Source organism: Nerophis lumbriciformis, linkage group LG03, assembly GCF_033978685.3.
Source record: "Nerophis lumbriciformis linkage group LG03, RoL_Nlum_v2.1, whole genome shotgun sequence".
NCBI classification, from domain to species: Eukaryota; Metazoa; Chordata; class Actinopteri; order Syngnathiformes; family Syngnathidae; genus Nerophis; species Nerophis lumbriciformis.
In genome coordinates, this window is record NC_084550.2 from 49962501 (window position 1) to 49983242 (window position 20742).

Below are 20742 nucleotides of genomic sequence, written 5' to 3' on the forward strand. Positions count from 1 at the left end.
CAGAAAATATTAATTGATGAAAACTGGGCTGTCTGCACTCTCAAAGTGCATGTTGTTGCCGAATGTATTTCATATGCTGTAAACCTAGTTCATAGTTGTTAGTTTCCTTTAATGCCAAACAAACACATACCAATCGTTGGTTAGAAGGCGATCGCCGAATTCGTCCTCGCTTTCTCCCGTGTTGCTGGCTGTCGTGTCGGTTTCGCTTGCATACGGTTCAAACCGATATGGCTCAATAGCTTCAGTTTCTTCTTCAATTTCGTTTTCGCTACCTGCCTCCACACTACAACCATCCGTTTCAATACATGCGTAATCTGTTGAATCGCTTAAACCGCTGAAATCCGAGTCTGAATCCGAGCTAATGTCGCTATAGCTTGCTGTTCTATCCGCCATGTTTGTTTGTGTTGGCTTCACTATGTGACGTCACAGGAAAATGGACGAGTGTATATAATGATGGTTAAAATCAGGCACTTTGAAGCTTTTTTTAGGGATATTGCGTGATGGGTAAAATTTTGAAAAAAACTTCGAAAAATATAATAAGCTACTGGGAACTGATTTTTAATGGTTTTAACCATTCTGAAATTGTGATAATGTTCCCCTTTAACAGGCAGCAATTACATGTCCACTCGTGTTTGTTCAGTTGTGTATTCCACCCTTCCTGCAGCTACGCTTCCCGCCTACACTTGGAGGCCCAGCGCAGGGAGCGAGCGCTTGCCATTTCCCACTACACGGATACAGCTGCGTCGAAATGGAGCGCTGTCTAAACGGTCAACAAACTGGAACATTAAAAAATCTGCCTTTGTTCAGAAGCAGTCATTATGTCACCTCTCTGAATGCGCCTCAATGGGCACAAGAGTGCAAATGTGCAGCACTTTGTACACAAAAAGGTTTGTTTGGATGCTCGTAGGAGCATGTGACCAAGCAACCTGTACTGCGGCCTCAAGCATCTGGACTCCACAACAGCATCAAACCACAAATAAATACACAATACAGAGTAAGGAACTGTTGAGGAGGCGTGGGATGGCGCAGAGGAAGGCCATGGGGGGAGGTTGTGTGTGAATGGTCCGAGCTTCTACTACAAGAAAGACTTGTTTCCTTCGTTTGTGCCCAAAGCTTACACAAGCAAAAGGGGCTCTTTTGCTTTGTCTTCCTTTTTCTTTCACCGTCTGCTGCAAACTTCCTGAGAGATTTGGCAGCGTTCCTGTAAAACCTGCCGACACAAGACCCCACTACACACACACACACACTAAAGCTTAACAATGGTTCGCTGTTTCCTAGCCCCGCAGTCTGAAGTGCATCACATAGGAGAAAAAAAAAGGAATCACTAAGATAAATCAATAATTGTGTGTGATTGCTGATAGATGGAAACATACCAACTGCAACTTTTGTCAATATATCACAGGCCGTCTTGGAAATCCTTGAAGGGGAACATTATCACAATTTCAGAATGGTTAAAACCATTAAAAATCAGTTCCCAGTGGCTTATTATATTTTTCGAAGTTTTTTTCAAAATTTTACCCATCACGCAATATCCCTAAAAAAAGCTTCAAAGTGCCTGATTTTAACCATCGTTATATACACCCGTCCATTTTCCTGTGACGTCACACAGTGATGCCAATACAAACAAACATGGCGGAAAGAACAGCAAGATATAGCGACATTAGCTCGGATTCAGACTCCGATTTCAGCGGCTTAAGCGATTCAACAGATTACGCATGTATCAAAATGGATGGTTGTAGTGTGGAGGCAGGTAGCAAAAACGAAATTGAAGAAGAAACTGAAGCTATTGAGCCATATCGGTTTGAACCGTATGCAAGCAAAAACGACACGACAGCCATCGACACGGGAGAAAGCGAGGACGAATTCGGCGATCGCCTTCTAACCAACGATTGGTATGTGTTTGTTTGACATTAAAAGAAACTAACAACTATGAACTAGGTTTACAGCATATGAAATACATTTGGCAACAACATGCACTTTGAGAGTGCAGACAGCCCAATTTTCATCAATTAATATATTCTGTAGACATACCCTCATCCGCGCTCTTTTCCTGAAAGCTGATCTGTCCAGTTTTGGAGTTGATGTCAGCAGGCCAGGGAAGCGAGGGTCGATAGGGGGTTTAGCTCGCTCGTCTGCGGGAACAAACTGCCGCCATTGCTTGCCATGCTACTTAGGTCCTTTGTCCCTGAATAGCTCACACACTCCGGCAGATTCAATGGGGGTCTGGCGGCAGATTTCTTTGACTTTATCGTTGGAAATGCATCTGCTTTGAGTGTCGCAGGATATCCACACATTCTTGCCATCTCTGTCGTAGCATAGCTTTCGTCGGTAAAGTGTGCGGAACAAACGTCCAATTTCTTGCCGCTTTCGCATCTTTGGGCCACTGGTGCAACTTGAATCCGTCCCTGTTCGTGTTGTTACACCCTCCGACAACACACCGACGAGGCATGATGTCTCCAAGGTACGGAAAACAGTCGAAAAAACGGAAAATAACAGAGCTGATTTGACTCGGTGTTTGAGAAAATGGCGGATTGCTTCCCGATGTGACGTCACGTTGTGACGTCATCGCTCCGAGAGCGAATATTAGAAAGGCGTTTAATTCGCCAAAATTCACCCATTTAGAGTTCGGAAATCGGTTAAAAAAATATATGGTCTTTTTTCTGCAACATCAAGGTATGTATTGACGCTTACATAGGTCTGGTGATAATGTTCCCCTTTAAAGTACAGTAGCGTGGTAGGCCTACATATATATACATAATTGTTGGTTTATATGATATCCATTAAGTAAGACTACGTATTATGTTGAAGGGGGCAGGAAAATATACGATTTTTCTTCATCCTGCTCCTTCTCAGGCATTGGTGTGTAAATGTATAATTGAATAATGGAGGTATAATTGTCTATCGATCAAAGATGCACATCAATGAAGGAGATAAATAAAAATGAAATGAAATTAAATTCATTAAAATCAAGTCAGAGGTTTTATTTAGCAAGTATATTTAATATTTTTGGCCACTGGAACATTACATACAGTTTGAACAGTAACACTGTTTGAATATGTATTGAAGTAATTATTGGTCATACCACGAGAGCCTGCGTACCACAGTTTGAGAATCGCTGGCACAGGGGAAGGAATAATAGCAACTTTATTGGAACCTGTATGACCATTTTCCACCTCTGCTATTCTACTTATGAAAAATACAGAGGAAATGAGACCTGCTAACAAACAACAAGAAAGGATTACAGGACTGCCCTTGCAAAGTGATGACATTTTATTCAAGAGGAGACTGATGGCAGCAAGACAATGGAGATTGTAAGCTAATTGCGTTATTTTTAGTCACATAACCTCTGAGTTCGACTAATGTGTAGGGCTGTAATAAATCAAATCGATGAATTTATTTATAAAAGAGCTGTGATTTATATTATGTTGCTTTGAATAATCATTTAACTAAAATGAATAAAATTGTTGACATTGTTTCCACACGGCCGCTGCAACAGAGCGAAGATGAGAGCGGTGGTGTGTGGGTGCCAGGATCTGTGTGATGATGCATTTTTAGGAAAAAAAAAAAAGATCGAAGGAAATGGCAAGCAGTAAAATTGTTGTTTATTTCAACTATTTTCCCTAAAATATGCAGTGAGGCTATAAAAGTGTGCTTCATCCGATTACAGGATTAATCGAACTAACTAACCGATAGATTACTCTGTTACCAGAATAATCGATAGCTGCAGCCCTACCATGAATTGATTAACGTAGACCCCGACTTAAACAAGTTGAAAAACGTATTCGGGTGTTACCATTTAGTGGTCAATTGTACAGAATGTGTACTGTACTGTGCAATCTACTAATAAAAGTTTCAACCAATCAATCAAAGTGACCAGCTGTGGCTGATGTCCAACAACTCTACCAGGTAAAGCTGCACGATTAAATAAAATTTTAATCGTACCGTATTTTTCAGACTATAAGTCGCAGTTTTTTTCATAGTTTGGCCAGGGGGTGCAACTTATACTCAGGGGCGACTTATGTGTGAAACTATTAACACATTACCGTAAAATATCAAATAATATTATTTATCTCATTCACGTAAGAGACTAGACGTATAAGATTTCATGGGATTTAGCGATTAGGAGTGACAGATTGTTTGGTAAACGTATAGCATGTTCTATATGTTATAGTTATTTGAATGACTCTTACCATAACATGTTACGTTAACATACCAGGCACGTTCTCAGTTGGTTATTTATGCCTCATATAACGTACACTTATTCAGCCTGTTGTTCACTATTCTTTATTTATTTTAAATTGCCTTTCAAACGTCTATTCTTGGTGTTGGGTTTTATCAAATAAATTTACCCCAAAAAATGCAACTTATACTCCAGTGCGAGTTATATATGTTTTTTTCCTTCTTTATTATGCATTTTCGGCCGGTGCGACTTATACTCCGAAAAATACAGTAATCATGATTTTGGCAGTTATGATTAAAACAACAGGCTACGCTGCATTTCAAACCAAGCACGTTTACAATCGCCAACCACCAGAGGGCGACAGACAGACAGTGGACACATGTGCGAGCAAGTAAGTGTACATACTGTTTGTTTAAAATAAAAAGTGCAATGTAATATATTTTAATTAACGATTAATAATCGTGATTCCAGTATTGTTGAAATTGGTCCCTGCCTTCTCCAGAAGAAAAGCAGAACAAGTAACAGTGTCTTCTTGAGCCGAGTAAGTACCACGCAATGAAAACATGCCATGTTTTTCTGTTCAGATTTGATTTTGCATACAAAGAACAAGCTGCACATGTTCTCTGACTGATTCTGACAAAGGAGGCTGCCCATATCTCCCCCCGACTCACCACCTGAGTGTTTGGGCGGTTCCCAACATCAACCACGGCCAAGTGTAGCGGTAGCGCCACACCAAAGGGGCCCCCGTTACAGGAGCCAGCCAGAGGACAGAACCAGTCAGTCAGCCAGTGGCAGATCTGTCAAATCCTCCTCCATTCCCGCCAACAAAACCCTGGACTTGATTCCGTGCCATCGGGCAACCACAAACCCATCCGGCGCCTTTTGTCTTCCCCTTGTTCACCTTTTAATTTTCAATGGGGTCACAGAGCGAGCGGGGGCGGACCACCTGCTCTTGTCTCATGCCAGCTGGTTGGGCGACAATTAAACTTATTTTACTGACATTACATTTGAAGTTATTTTGCTTAGCTCCGCTTGACTTGTTTTGAAAATGAGAACCATGTGACTGGTCATGTGACAGCCAAATAGAAGGCAGAAGTGCATTTGATTCTATTTTACAAGACTATGGCTTTATGCGTAGGCCGGTATTAGTGGCGGCGGCTGTGGTGACGGCTCACAGGAGGATCACTTCAGTCTAAATCCAGAGTCCAAACCCCCCATGCAGTACTATATCACTACTGTACTACATCCCAGCACTCCCTGTCTTTCATTACGACAAGCAGACTGCCTTCACGTCATTCCCAAGAACTACGACCTTGCTGTGAATGACTTGTACTTAGCCCCTAGGGTTGCAAATTTAGCGGCTTTATTATGTTTGAGTTACATCAAAGTGAAACATGATAATACTTGTATTCACATTTGTGCCCTAGAGTCCTTGAAGGAGAATTAAGCATTAGTTACTGGGATGGTAGTATGCGATTTGGGGCAAAAAGACTGCACGGATAGGAACTGGTATCTTGAGTGTTGTATGTGCAGACTTTGCAACAAGGTCAGTGAATATCAGACACAACTATCAAAAGAACAAAAGGGATACAATTCTTGGGACGCAGTAATTATACAACCATACTGTAAATACTACCAGCCTCGGCTTTCATATTGTCAACTTTTTGTGGGATTTGGTTTGACAAACATTTTTTCCATATGTCATAATGTCTCGGTTTTCATACAGCCAAATATTGCGTGTAACAAACTTTTTTGTTTGCCTGTGTAAAATTCTGTGCAATCGAGAGTTCAAACAAAGAATCCCAGCTGTTAAGGACTCAGTCTTTTGGTGTTGTTAACCCTTGTGCAACCCTAAGGCCCAAATTAGGCATTACATGTGTTCCTTAAGTGATATGATTGTTCAGTTTGAAGGTTAAATTTGTGTAAACATTTCGCCGTTGATTGCAACGTTGTGAGAACGGGATCTAAATGTTGAGTATACAACACTTTCTCTTAAAAACTCTTTCGGCCCGATTAACTCCCGTGATAACTGCTATTTTTAAAGGGGAACATTATCACAATTTCAGAAGGGTTAAAACCATTAAAAATCAGTTCCCAGTGGCTTATTTTATTTTTCGAAGTTTTTTTCAAAATTTTACCCATCATGCAATATCCCTAAAAAAAGCTTCAAAGTGCCTGATTTTAACCATCGTTATATACACCCGTCCATTTTCCTGTGACGTCACACATTGATGCCAATACAAACAAACATGGCGGCTAGAACAGCAAAGTATAGCGACATTAGCTCGGATTCAAACTCTGATTTCAGCGGCTTAACACTGTCTGATAAGATCATTACTAACAACTATGAACTAGGTTTACATTTGGCAACAACATGCACTTTGAGAGTGCAGACAGCCCATTTCAGGCGCGCTAAGAACATATATTTTTCCACGATTTCAGCACTCAGGTTAACCATACCTAAATAGACACAAAATACTACCCGAATGTACTCGAATGATTGAAAAAAATAAATGTTTTTAAGCTAAATGATTGGTAAACACAGTTTATGTATAATAATTTACCTAAAACCGCGAGTAATGAATAAAGTTTTCATCAATTAATATATTCTGTAGACATACCCTCATCCGCTCTCTTTTCCTGAAAGCTGATCTGTCCAGTTTTGGAGTTGATGTCAGCATCTGCTTTGAGTGTCGAAGGATATCCACACATTCTTGCCATCTCTGTCGTAGCATAGCTTTCGTCGGTAAAGTGTGTGGAACAAACGACTGACCATTTGGTCGGCTTTCCCCACACCCTCGTATTTTGAACAAATTCCGTCCAATTTCTTGCCACTTTCGCATCTTTGGGCCACTGGTGCAACTTGAATCCGTCCCTGTTCGTGTTGTTACACCCTCCGACAACACACCGACGAAAGGGAGAAAATGTCGGATTGCTTCCCGATGTGACGTCACGTCATCGCTCCGAGAGCGAATAATAGAAAGGCGTTTAATTCGCCAAAATTCACCGATTTAGAGTTCGGAAATCGGTTAAGAAAATATATGGTCTTTTCTCTGCAACATCAAGGTATATATTGACGCTTACAAAGGTCTGGTTGTGATGTTCCCCTTTAACAGACTAATCTGGTATATTGCTATGCTTTTTCAATGAAAACCGAATTAATCTCATACTTGCCAATTGAAAAACAAGAACATTATATTTTGCTGTAATTGCGGCCCTTCCCGCACGCCAGTTCTGCTTACCAAAAGACACCAGAAAAACATTAGCATAACACTCAGAGCTTTGATAAGCATAAACAAGCAACTGCTGTACAGGTGATTGGCGAAACTCTTGGGCAGTAGGAGTGTAAATTTTCGGGCACCTAACGATTGGATTTGATTACGATTCCTTTTTGGAAATTTTTAACAATTTTTGACTTCCCTCCTCGGGAAGTTCTGTGGAGGGTGCTCAGAGAGTACGGGGTATCGGACCGCCTGCTTGTGGCTGTCCGCTCCCTGTATGAGCTTGGTCTGCATTGCCGGCAGTAAGTCGGACCCGTTTCCAGTGAGGGTTGGAACTCGGCCAGTGCTGCCCTTTGTCACCGATTCTGTTTACAACTTTTATGGAAAGAATTTCCAGGCGCAGTCGGGGGTTTGAGGGGATCCAGTTTGGTGGCTGCCGGATTAAGTCTCTCCTTTTTGCGGATGTTGTGGTCCTGCTGGCTTTATCTGGCCAGGATCTTCAGCTCTCAGTGGATCTGTTTGCAGCAGAGTGTGAAGCGACTGGGATGAAAATCAGCAGTTCCAAGTCCGAGTCCACTGAATAAGGCGAGTACCTGCCGGTCTTGTTCACTAGTGAGGGAAGTGTGGATCGTGAGATTGACAGGCGTATTGGTGTGGCGTCTGCAGTAATGTGGATCCGTCGTGGTGAAGAAAGAGCTGAGCCGGAAGGCAAAGCTCTCAACTTACTGGTCGATCTACGTCCCTATCCTCACCTATGGTCATGAACTTTGAGTTATGACCGAAAGGGCAAGATCATGGGTACAAGTGGCCGAAATGAGTTTCCTCTCTTAGAGATAGGGTAAGAAGCTTTGTCATTCGGGAGGAGCTCAGTGTAAAGCCGCTGCTCCTCCACATCGATAGGAGCCAGATGAGGTGGTTCGGGCATCTGGTCAGAATGCCCCCCGAACGCCTCCCTTGGGAGGTGTTTAAGGCACGTTTGACCGGTAGAAAAACACAGGGAAGACCCAGGACACGGCGGAGAGACTATGTCTCCCAGCTGGCCTGGGAACACCTCGGGATCCCCCAGGAAGAGCTGGACGAAGTTATTAGGAAGAGGGAAGTCTGAGCTTCTCTGCTTTAACTGCTGCCCCCAAGACCAGACTTCGGATAAGCGGAAGAAGATGGATAAATGGATGGATTTTTGAAAATTATGAATTGATTTAGAATTGGGATGAATAAGAATCATGATTAGGATGTGAATCAATTTGTTTGTCGACCCTTATTAGGCAGTTATATATAAGATGGCAGGTTCTGCCTGCTTTACCGGTCATTCTACCTGAGTAGGCACTGACATTGTATCAAAATTAATGTCATGAATTATTGACCTAATCAATACTGTAATTACACAACTTCAAATATTCCACTCTGCAATGTTTTAAAATATTGCATATTTTACATTTCCCAATATAAAAAAAACAATTTGTATTTTTGACAAAAAGGCCATTAAACATAAAAAGCATAAAACATTATACAAACTTAATATCAATAAATATATCTGAAGTTCTCCAAACATTTCAAGCACAGAAAGTAGAAAATAAATATTACTATTTTGCTTACTAATGACACTTTTATGAGAAAGTCCCTATTTGATCCTAAGAGTAAGTGTGTCCAGCCAATCTTAAAGTTGCACAGAGGTTAATAAAATGCAAGAATCCAGCTGTGTTTTACAAAATGTGCTAGCCTGCTTTCAACTTCCGACCCGGGGGTCATTTTGGAACGGATTACTAACAAGAATCAAGGTAACACTGTACTTATTAACCTAATCAATTATGTTGGCCTTGGTGGTCCCCACTTGACTCTTACTTCTTTATGTCACCATGAGATTGTTTACAATTATAAGCTTATGTTGGTCTGGAAACAATTTGTAGAAGATTTTCCAGCAGCCAGGGAGTTTGGTGTGGCGGAACTTGGGAGCCCTGAACTCAATGCCATCAAACGTTCGACTAAAAAAGGAGCCTGGATCAAAGAAGGCCTTCACTCAGGTCCAAAACCAGTGTCTTCTAACCTCACAAAGGTTCAAAGAATGCAAAAGTGTTATAAAAAAAGAGGAAGCTGTAAGCTTTGTGAGAAATATTTAAGTCACTTCAGAACTTTCCTCCAGAAGGTCTTATCTTTGTCCATGTGATGTCAGATGAAACAAAAATTGAGCTGTTTGGCCACAATACCCAGCAATATGTTTGGAGGCGAAAAGGGGAGGCCTTTAATCCCAGGAACATCATGCCTACCGTCAAGCATGGTGGTGGTAGTATCATGCTCTGGGCCTGTTTTGCTGCCAATGGGACTGGTGCTTTACAGAGAGTAAATGGGACAATGAAAAAGGAGGATTACCTCCAAATTCTTCAGGACAACCTAAAATCATCAGCCCGGAGGTTGGGTCTTGGGCGCAGTTTGGTGTTCCAGCAGGACAATGACCCCAAACACAAGTTAAAAGTGGTAAAGGAATGGCTAAATCAGGCTAGAATGAAGGTTTTAGAATGGCCTTCCCAAAGTCCTGACTTAAATGTGTGGACAATGCTGAAGAAACAAGTCCATGTCAGAAAACCAACACATTTAGCTGAACTGCACCAATTTTGTCAAGAGGAGTGGTCAAAAATTCAACCAGAAGCTTGTGGATGGCTACCAAAAGTGTCTTATTGCAGTGAAACTTGCCAAGGGACATGTAACAGATTTGGTCACATTTTCAGTAGACCCATAATAAATTCATAAAACAACCAAACTTCATTTTTGTGACCAACAAGTATGTGCTCCAATCCCTAGAAAGTATTGGAAACTCACGACAGCTATGAAATTATGTTCTTTACAAGTGCATGTAAACTTTTGACCACGACTGTATTGCTTTTTCACCCTGCATTTTGTTGTTTCTCAAATTAAAAAACTACAGCAGGGGAAAACACATTTCTTCAGGAAAGCCCTCCCTATAAATCTCCAACATGGGTAGATGTTGATATCCTCAGAGAGATCCATGGAGACAGGAGAGGGAATGACACACACACAGGAAACATCTGGGAAGAATCAGCGTGTTGAGAAAAGACACAAAAAATGGAGAAAAAGTCGAGGGGGCGGATGAAGGCTCTACCACAGGTTACAAGCAGGCCAACCGGGGCTCTGTGCAAAGCCACAAAATGGAAATACTGTATATAAATATACACATACATAGAAAGAGAGCCACACCAGTTATCCAGACTGTAAATAAAAAAGAAAGAGAGTCCAGGCTTTAGCAGCGGAAGTTAAAAATATGTGCATCCATCTGTTGCACTAAGTGAAGTGCCGCTTCCTCCCAACTTTCTATGTAGGATAAAAGCGTGCTAAATATGAATAAGCAGAAGAAGGCTTTGCACCATTCCCGACACCACTCGGGCTTGCAGCTGCACGATAAGAAGCACACACGTGTTTGCCAGCTAAGTGACTGCAGGGTTAAGAAGACTGGAGAAAAACCCTTTGTTACCAAAGCTGGGGACACGTCGGATGTGGAAATCCCAACAAGGAGGCAAAGAAACCAACATGTGAATACGAACGCACATTGAATACAAGACACACTACACTGTTTCTTCCCCAACCTTTTTAATCCTCCTGCATGTGAAGAAGTTTCGGTAACACTTTAGTATGGGGAACACTTGTCCACCATTAATTAGTTGCTTATTAACATGCAAATTAGTAACATAATCACACAAAAGGGTTGTTTCTTTCTGTTATTAATATTCTGGTTCCTACATTATATATCAATATATATCAATACAGTCTGCAAGGGATACAGTCCGTAAGCACACATGATTGTGCGTGCTGCTGGTCCACTAATAGTACTAACCTTTAAAAGTTAATTTGACTCATTTTCATTAATTACTAGTTTCTATGTAACTGTGTTTATATTGTTTTACTTTTTTTTATTCAAGAAAATGTTTTTAATTTATTTATCTTATTTTATTTTTATTTTTTTTAAAGTACCTTATCTTCACCATACCTGGTTGTCCAAATCAGGCATAATAATGTGTTAATTCCACGACTGTATATATCAGTTGATATCGGTATCGGTAATTAAAGAGGTGGACAATATCGGAATATCGGATACCGGCAAAAAGCCATTATCGGACATCCCTATTAGTAACCCTAACCCATACTTGCCAACCCTCCCGAATATTCCGGGAGACTCCCGAAATTCAGCGCCTCTCCCGAAAACCTCCCGGGACAAATATTCTCCCGAAAATCTCCCGATTTTCAGCCGGAGCTGGAGGCCACGTCCCCTTCAACTCCATGCGGACCTGAGTGAGGACAGCCTTTTCTTTATGACGGGAGGACAACAGGGTGACAAGAACTAAATCATCCACACTAGAGATACATTGTATTATTATGTTTATCTTACCTAAAAATAAATATATTTATTAATTTAAAAAAATACATGTTTACTATATTTTGCTAAAAACATCACAATTCATTGTATTTTTATTTGTATTTTTTCTGACTCCTTATTACATCCAGCCATAGAATTATACATTAAAATAAACATAATTGAAATCATTAATTTTAAATGATCATAATAATTCATTTAAAATGACCATATTTAATTATCAAAATAATTGCTTGTTTATCAACAACTTTAGCATTTTATTCATTACATTTTGAAGCTCTCAGAAGCCAAGTTATGTTATATTCCTTAAGATTTATTTATGCAAGTTTGAAGTATCAATTATCTAAACACAGTTTTGTTTGCATATTTTCAGGATATATATTTATATATATATATATATATATATATATATATATATATATATATATATATATATATATATATATATATATATATATATATATATATATGTATGTATATATATATATGTATGTATATATGTATGAAATACTTGACTTGGTGAATTCTAGCTGTCAATATACTCTTCCCCCTCTTAACCATGCCCCCACCTCCCGAAATCGGAGGTCTCAAGGTTGGCAAGTATGTCCTAACCCTAACCCTTATATGTTCCCCTAGTGTCCAAATAACTCTAAATTAAGTCTTTGTTACTTTAATAAGCAACTAGTTAATGGTGAATATGTTCCCCATACTAAAGTGTTACCGAAGTTTCAAGGAGAAGGAAGCTGTAGTGCTATGCTACAGAAATATGTTAATGCATGGCCAACAACAAGGAATGTTTTGCCAAACAAAAGCCAATGGGGAAGTGTGTCCTCCTCCTCTTATTTTGAAAGGCGCAACTGCAACTTTTACTCTGGAAGCTTTACAAGTGCTGAGTGGCAGCCAGAAGGGCAGGCAGTAGCAAGCTTCCAGCACGCAGGCTCCAGCGGGCGGGATAAGGGTTCTTTGTTTGAGACTCCCCTCCTCCTCTTGCTCGGAGTCGATGCACAGCCGCCACATGCAGAGGACCATAAACAAGCCGGCACATGCAGGACACGTTCTTGCACGCCGGCTAAAACAAGGTCACTACTGAAACAGGACATGCGAGAAAAGAAGCGGCACAAAACAGTGCTGTATGATTAGTCTGTACAAGCAGCTGGAGTTTGTTCAGACACTTTGTTCTGAAAGTCTGACTCCCCCTGTCCTGACAGTGGCGTGTTGGGATTGGACAACAAAAGGATAGGTCTAGACTTCTCGAGCCCTGCCCCCCTACTAGAGGGGGTGTCAGGTGTCGGTCTGCACAAATGCTCAGATTGTAGCTGAATGTTCAAGGTGACTCATGGTGTATGTGCATTTTCAAACAATCATTTTAAGTCGAGTTCAATTTGGAGGGACTTGTGTGAATGCTTAAGAGCTGATATACTGTATGGGGAAAGTATGCGGAAATTATTGGTATGTGGAAAATCTAAATTGGAATGCTCTGAATCAGCTGCACGGCGTGATGCAGCAATCACTTGAAGAATATTATCCATTCTTTTCCATGGGGCCAGAAAATGGGGAACTATGGAAAACTGAATGTTTGGAATGTCGAAAATTGATTAATGGAATGAATAATTTGATGCTGGCATAGTTCAGATGGGTTGGGAAATGTGGATCTTAGATACAGTCTACATTTATTTCAATAGGAAAAGTATCCCCTGGTGGTGTTTCAAGGCAAAGGGCATGGGTTTGATTGGGTCAGGGTTGCATCAGGAAGGGTATCCGGGGTAAAGCCAAAACAATCATGTGATTGACTCGCCAACAGTGGACAACATTCCAGTAGGAAAAGGGTGGACAATTCTGTGAAATGTTAGGAATCTTGCAAATAGCTTAAATGAGATGGATATTTTAACAATGGAATGGTTTGACTCATTTGACAAAATGTATAAGAAGTTAGTATTGTCGATACTAAGGACGATAAAGATTTGTTTAACAAAAATGGGTCAGTGTTACCGGAGTTTTGGGGAAATTAAAAAATGCTACCCCAAATGTCCTGAATGAGCTGAATTTGACATTGGAATGAGATAGGCTCCAGCACCCCCCGCGACCCCGAAAGGGACAAGCGGTAGGAAATGGATGGATGGATGGTTGAAATCAGATGAAAAATGTAAACAATTTCAGACTTGTACATGGTCTTAATTCACTTTCAATGGGAACTGAGTCACAGACAAATGTGACAGGTGGCTGCCCACGTCTTAATGAACCCCGAGCACCATAACCCGCACTCTTACCAGTAAGACTGTAAGCACGCAGGAAAAGGACAACAGTATTTTTAAAAGCAGTATTTAGAAAAGCGTATGATTTTACTCACTGGTTCAACATCAATATAAACTTTTTTTTACAAAGTTTAACTTCATTGGGACAAATATATAGATTTATATTTGTTAAATGTGTTCTCTGAAAGTACTACGAGTAACACATGCTGACCATTGGGGTGTTCCTTTATCTTTTGTTGCAAAAACTGTAATTCTGAGCCGGTGACACAGAGCAGCTTTAAAGGGGAACATTATCACCAGACCTATGTAAGCGTCAATATAAACCTTGATGTTGCAGAAAAAAGACCATATATTTTTTTAACCGATTTCCGAACTCTAAATGGGTGAATTTTGGCGAATTAAACGCCTTTGTATTATTCGCTCTCAGAGCGATGACGTCACATCGGGAAGCAATCTGCCATTTTCTCAAACACATTACAAACACCGAGTCAAATCAGCTGTTATTTTCCGTTTTTTCGACTGTTTTCCGTACCTTGGAGACATCATGCCTCGTCGGTGTGTTGTCGGAGGGTGTAACAACACGAACAGGGACGGATTCAAGTTGCACCAGTGGCCCAAAGATGCGAAAGTGGCAAGAAATTGGACGTTTGTTCCGCACACTTTACCGACGAAAGCTATGCTACGACAGAGATGGCAAGAATGTGTGGATATCCTGCGACACTCAAAGTAGATGCATTTCCAACGATAAAGTCAAAGAAATCTGCCGCCAGACCCCCAGGAAAAGAGAGCGGATTAGGGTATGTCTACAGAATATATTAATTGATGAAAATTGGGCTGTCTGCACTCTCAATGTGCATGTTGTTGCCAAATGTATTTCATATGCTGTAAACCTAGTTCATAGTTGTTAGTTTCCTTTAATGCCAAACAAATACATACCAATCGTTGGTTAGAAGGCGATCGCCGAATTCGTCCTCGCTTTCTCCCGTGTCGCTGGCTGTTGTGTCGATTTCGCTTGCATACGGTTCAAACCGATATGGCTCAATAGCTTCAGTTTCTTCTTCAATTTCGTTTTCGCTACCTGCCTCCACACTACAACCATCCGTTTCAATACATGCGTAATCTGTTGAATCGCTTAAGCCGCTGAACTCCGAGTCTGAATCCGAGCTAATGTCGCTATAAACTTGCTGTTCTATCCGCCATGTTTGTTTGTATTGGCATCACTATGTGACGTCACAGGAAAATGGACGGGTGTATATAACGATGGTTAAAATCAGGCACTTTGAAGCTTTTTTTAGGGATATTGCGTGATGGGTAAAATTTTGAAAAAAACTTCGAAAAATAAAATAAGCCACTGGGAGCTGATTTTTAATGGTTTTAACCCTTCTGAAAATGTGATAATGTTCCCCTTTAAGCATTCACACAACACAGCACCAACCAGTCTTGCAGACAAATGGTAACAAGTCTGTATATCTGAACAGTGAGTGCTTGATGCTACTTTGATTCTTACCACAGCTTGTGGCTAATGTTTGTTGTGTCTTCCTAGTGCAAAATGCCTAGAAGGGAACCTCCAATTTAATGACTGAAAATAAAGCAAATCAGGAAAGAGGATGTAAAACAAGTTCAGGTAGAAGAATGAATGCTTACATAAATACTTTGAGGTCTTAATTAAAATGAAGATCAAAACAAGAGATTATGTTTCATCATCGGTATTTTAGGAAATGAGATGTTCGGGGGGAAAAATTAAAACCGCGACTGTAAGCTATTACAACACAAAGCCGTATCGTAATCTGCTAAATTAAACAGATGCAGACAATGGAATAAAGCAAAAGTGTGTTTGTCTGGGAAATGTAGAATGTTGAGTCTCATACTAGTGGATGGCCATACATGAGGGGGAGAAACACGATGACTGTGCACAAATGTCAAGTGGCACAAACTAATCCTTTGTTATGTGAGCAGTCACAAGATGAGGGAAGAAAAGGAGCATTTTCCCATGCACCGCCACAGCCACTTACCTGATGTAACACAATCTGCACATGCAAATAGGGAAGCATAAAACACAAATCTCTTAACAACACAACATGAATTGTGAGCCGCTTTCTGCATTTAAACATTTGAACGCTTTTCCTTACACAAGCAGACGACCATCAATTGTGAACGTGACCTGTGTTTCCCCCAGCAAGAAGTTTTCCTAAGAACCAGCGCAGCTCCAGCCGTCAACTTCCTGACATTGCTGCAATAAATAATAATAGGCTGTAGTCCCATGACTGACTGTGTCTCACGGAGAGAGAGGCCCCAGGTCGCCTGCCCCTTAGGCCTCCTGGAGCGCCTTCACTACCAGCTGGAGAGCGCCAGAATCTCTGGAATCTCTCGAACAGGGCACAGTGGGAAAGTTATGCATGTGAGTAATATTCTAGGATCGGGTGTAATATGCAGCTTTGACAAGCAATACAGTATGAGCAGAGAGACAGAAAATTACAGCAGAATCTAAAGATTTAAAGATGCCTCAAAAAGTTGCACAAAAACTTAGAAGACAAACAATTGGGAAACCTCAGTTTAGCAAGCATCTAAATGACTGCGCAAGTCATTTTTCTAGGATTCTTATTTAAAGGCCTACTGAAACCTACTACTACCGACCACGCAGTCTGATAGTTTATATATCAATGATGAAATCTTAACATTGCAACACATGCCAAAAGTGCAATTTTAAATTTTGCGCTAAATATCCTGCTGAAAACGTCTCGGTATGATGACGCCTGCGTGTGACGTCACGGATTGTAGAGGACATTTTGGGACAGCATGGTGGACAGCTATTAAGTTGTCTGTTTTCATCGCAAAATTCCACAGTATTCTGGACATCTGCGTTGGTGAATCTTTTGCAATTTGTTCAATGAACAATGGAGACAGCAAAGAAGAAAGCTGTAGGTGGGAAGCGGTGTATTGCGGCAGGTGTTGTGCCGGTTAACGCACCCCCGCCGTAGAATGCACCCCCTGACTGTTGTGCCGGATAACACAGCCGGTGTTTCATTGTTTACATTCCTGAAAGATGACAGTCAAGCTTTACCATTGGCCTGTGGAGAACTGGGACAACAGAGACTCTTACCAGGAGGACTTTGAGTTGGATACGCAGACACGGTACCGTGAGTACGCATGCAGCTGCGGCTTCCAAACATTTGATCGCTTGCCCGTACGTGCGTGCCGCTATGTGCATGTCACGTACGTAACTTTGGGGACTTTGGGGAAATATATGTGCTGTATGAACTTTGGGGAGGTGAACGGTACTTTGGGCTGTGGGATTGAGTGTGTTGTGCAGGTGTTTGAGTTGTATTGGCGGGTTATATGGACGGGAGGGGGGAGGTGTTTGTTATGCGGGATTAATTTGTGGTATATTAAATATAAGCCTGGTTGTGTTGTGGCTAATAGAGTATATATATGTCTTGTGTTTATTTACTGTTTTAGTCTTTCCCAGCTGAATTTCAGGTCCCACCCGCCTCTCACAGCATCTTCCCTATCTGAATCGCTCCCACTGCCCTCTAGTCCTTCACTCTCACTTTCCTCATCCACAAATCTTTCATCCTCGCTCAAATTAATGGGGAAATCGTCGCTTTCTCGGTCCGAATCGCTCTCGCGGCTGGTGGCCATGATTGTAAACAATGTGCGGATGTGAGGAGCTCCACAACCTGTGACGTCACGCGCATATCGTCTGCTACTTCCGGTACAGGCAAGGCTTTTTTATCAGCGACCAAAAGTTGCGAACTTTATCGTCGATGTTCTCTACTAAATCCTTTCTGCAAAAATATGGCAATATCGCAAAATGATCAAGTATGACACATAGAATGGACCTGCTATCCCCGTTTAAATAAGAAAATCGCATTTCAGTAGGCCTTTAAAGTTATGACAAGCTAAAGAGGTCAAATGTGACGACAACCATCACCAATGTGATGCAGCTTGGAGTCTCAACAATCAACTACAGGACAACATAGATTAGGCCAAATTCAATAAGTTATTAATTTTCATCTAAAATGTTCTTATATATTGGGCGAATCAGTCAAAATGATAGAATCCAGCATTGACATATTTAGTTTTAATGCCTTTATTTAATGTCTCCACTCAGTCTGACTTTATTTTGTATTTATCAACATATTTTTTTTACTTTACTACGCCAATTAAACCCACGTTTATTGTTAGCCTTTTCCCTCTTTTTATTTAACACTGTTTCATTCCTTAATATGATATAATTAGGGGCGGCATGGAGTAGCGGGTAGAGCAACCGTGCCAGAAACCTGAGGGTTGCAGGTTCGCTCCCCGCCTCTTACCATCCAAAAATCGCTGCCGTTGTGTCCTTGGGCGGGACACTTCACCCTTTGCCCCCGGTGCCACTCACACCGGTGAATTGAATGATGAATGATAGGTGGTGGTCGGAGGGGCCGTTGGCGCAAATTGCAGCCACGCTTCCGTCAGTCTGCCCCAGGGCAGCTGTGGCTATGAAAGTAGCTTACCCCCACCAGGTGTGAATGATTGATGGGTTCTACATGTAAAGCGACTTTGGGTACTTAGAAAAGCGCTATATAAATTCCAGTTATTATTATTATTATAATTAGGGGTGCACAATAAATATTGGACTGATAATCATCGGGCTAAATGAGGAATTATGAAGCCATATAGATAAATCGGAAAACAATTAAACATAGCTCAGATAAAATTTTCAAAATTAAAAACTCTCAAATCAGACGGAATTCCCCGTACTGTGCTGTAGGTGGGTTAGAGTGAGCAAATCAAGCTCCTACCTTTGCCGTAAACAGCCAGTTATAAACGTTCCCTAAACTCAGTGTAAACAAACATGGCGTCCAATGTGGGGGACAACTTCACTGTTTCAAAAGGAAGATATTTCACATGCGATTTGTACCAAATGTTTGGCAAACCTTCTGTAAGGAGGGAAAACAAACTTCAACGCATCAAACCTTATCAGCCACCTGAAACGCCAGCATTGCTACGGCTGTGTTTTGTAAGACTAAAAAGACTGCTAAATAAGCTGCCTCAAAGCCAGCTATGTGTACAAACTATAGGTTAATTGAAACTAAAAAGAAAAAAAAAATCATACATGTTAAGCATGTCTGAAACAAATATACAATACCATGTATGGAACTGAAAGAGGAACTTGCTTGCACTGTGTGACCATTAACAGTGCTTACTAGCGCCATACATGAAGACAGGGGCTCACATTAGCATTATGCATTCAGCATTTGCTATCAAAATTGAGTTAGCTTCATTTATACTTCAAATACTCCTGACAACATTGGGTTTATGATAGTGACAGCTCTTTGAGTCTGAAATTGGTTAGTTTCAATGGGAAAATTGTCAACCAGCTTTACAGAAGGTAACATATTTTCCAGACTATAGAGCGCAGCGGTATATAAGACGCACCCACTAAATTTTAGAAGAAACTTTTTTTTTTCCATACGTCAGCCACACCAGATATATTGTGAAATTAGTTATTTGCACAGAAAGATTTTGTTAATGTTTATTTGCATGCCTTAGTTGATTCCAAACGGTGTCTGCAGCACACAGCAGTAAAACGGCTAATCAAACAAAACAGACGTCATCGTCATGGACTCACTAGCTGCGGAAGCTAGTTCTCCGATCAGCTAAACAAACTCAATAACTCCACGGTGACATTCTGAGGAATTAAAGAAACTAAAAAAATACAAAAAGCATATTAGCTAATGCTAACAACAACAACGCTAGCTTCATTACATTAAGATAGCACATCCAAATATGCATGAAAACACTCCTACAGACATCACACATGGGACGTTTTAGTCAGTAAGAATTGTTTTAGTTACATTGTAAAACATGCAAATGGAGCGATGAATGAAAAATCCATATGTGAAGAAACGCTATGGCTGACTAGAAGATAGAACAGCAATTGTACTTCCAGTTAAAAGATCTAAACAGAAGGGCACTGCAGCACCTGCAGTGAGCAAACCTTTTCAGTGTCTTTGCTTCATTTTTTTATGTAAAACTATTTGCATTATGGCCGTCAGCGAAGAAAAAGCTCCAAAATTACCGTATTTTCCGCACTATAAGGCGCACCTAAAAACCACAAATTTTCTCAAAAGCTGACAGTGCGCCTTATAACCCGGTGCGCTTTATATATGGATAAATATTAAGATTCATTTTCATAAAGTTTAGGTCTCGCAACTACGGTAAACAGCCGCCATCTTTTTTCCCCGTAGAAGAAGCGCGCGGTGCATGCTGGGATATGTGACGTTTCATTTCCATTTGTGTGTTTATGTAAAGACCCCAAAATGGCTCCTATTAAGTGTGTTGTCTGTCTAATTATAAATAATGCAGACGAGGCGTGTTAACTGAGTTCTCAACGTTTACTCGCAGCGTGCTCAAAACCACATTCTAACTCCCAGCATACAACGCTTCTCAGGGCTACCGCGCATGCTCGTAACTATCGTTGCATGCTGGGTAGTGTAGTTGTTATATTTGCTAGCTCATAACAGCACATTGAGAGACACGCTTACGCGCTTAATTCAATACTCGCCGTCATTCCGGGTGGATTGACAAAAGACCTCCAGCCGCTAGATATTGGTGTCAACAGGGCATTCGAAGCTAGACTGCTAACTGCGTGGGAACAGTGGACGACGAAGAAGCGCGCGGTGCATGCTGGGATATGTGACGTTTCATTTCCATTTGTGTGTT

At 41.0% G+C, this 20742-nt stretch overlaps 1 protein-coding gene across 3 annotated transcripts in view; it reads right to left on the minus strand.

The window, feature by feature from the left end:
• The window catches only part of vgll4b (vestigial-like family member 4b), a 102073-nt gene that overhangs the window by 5631 nt on the left and 75700 nt on the right, over window positions 1-20742 (minus strand). The window lies entirely within an intron of this gene.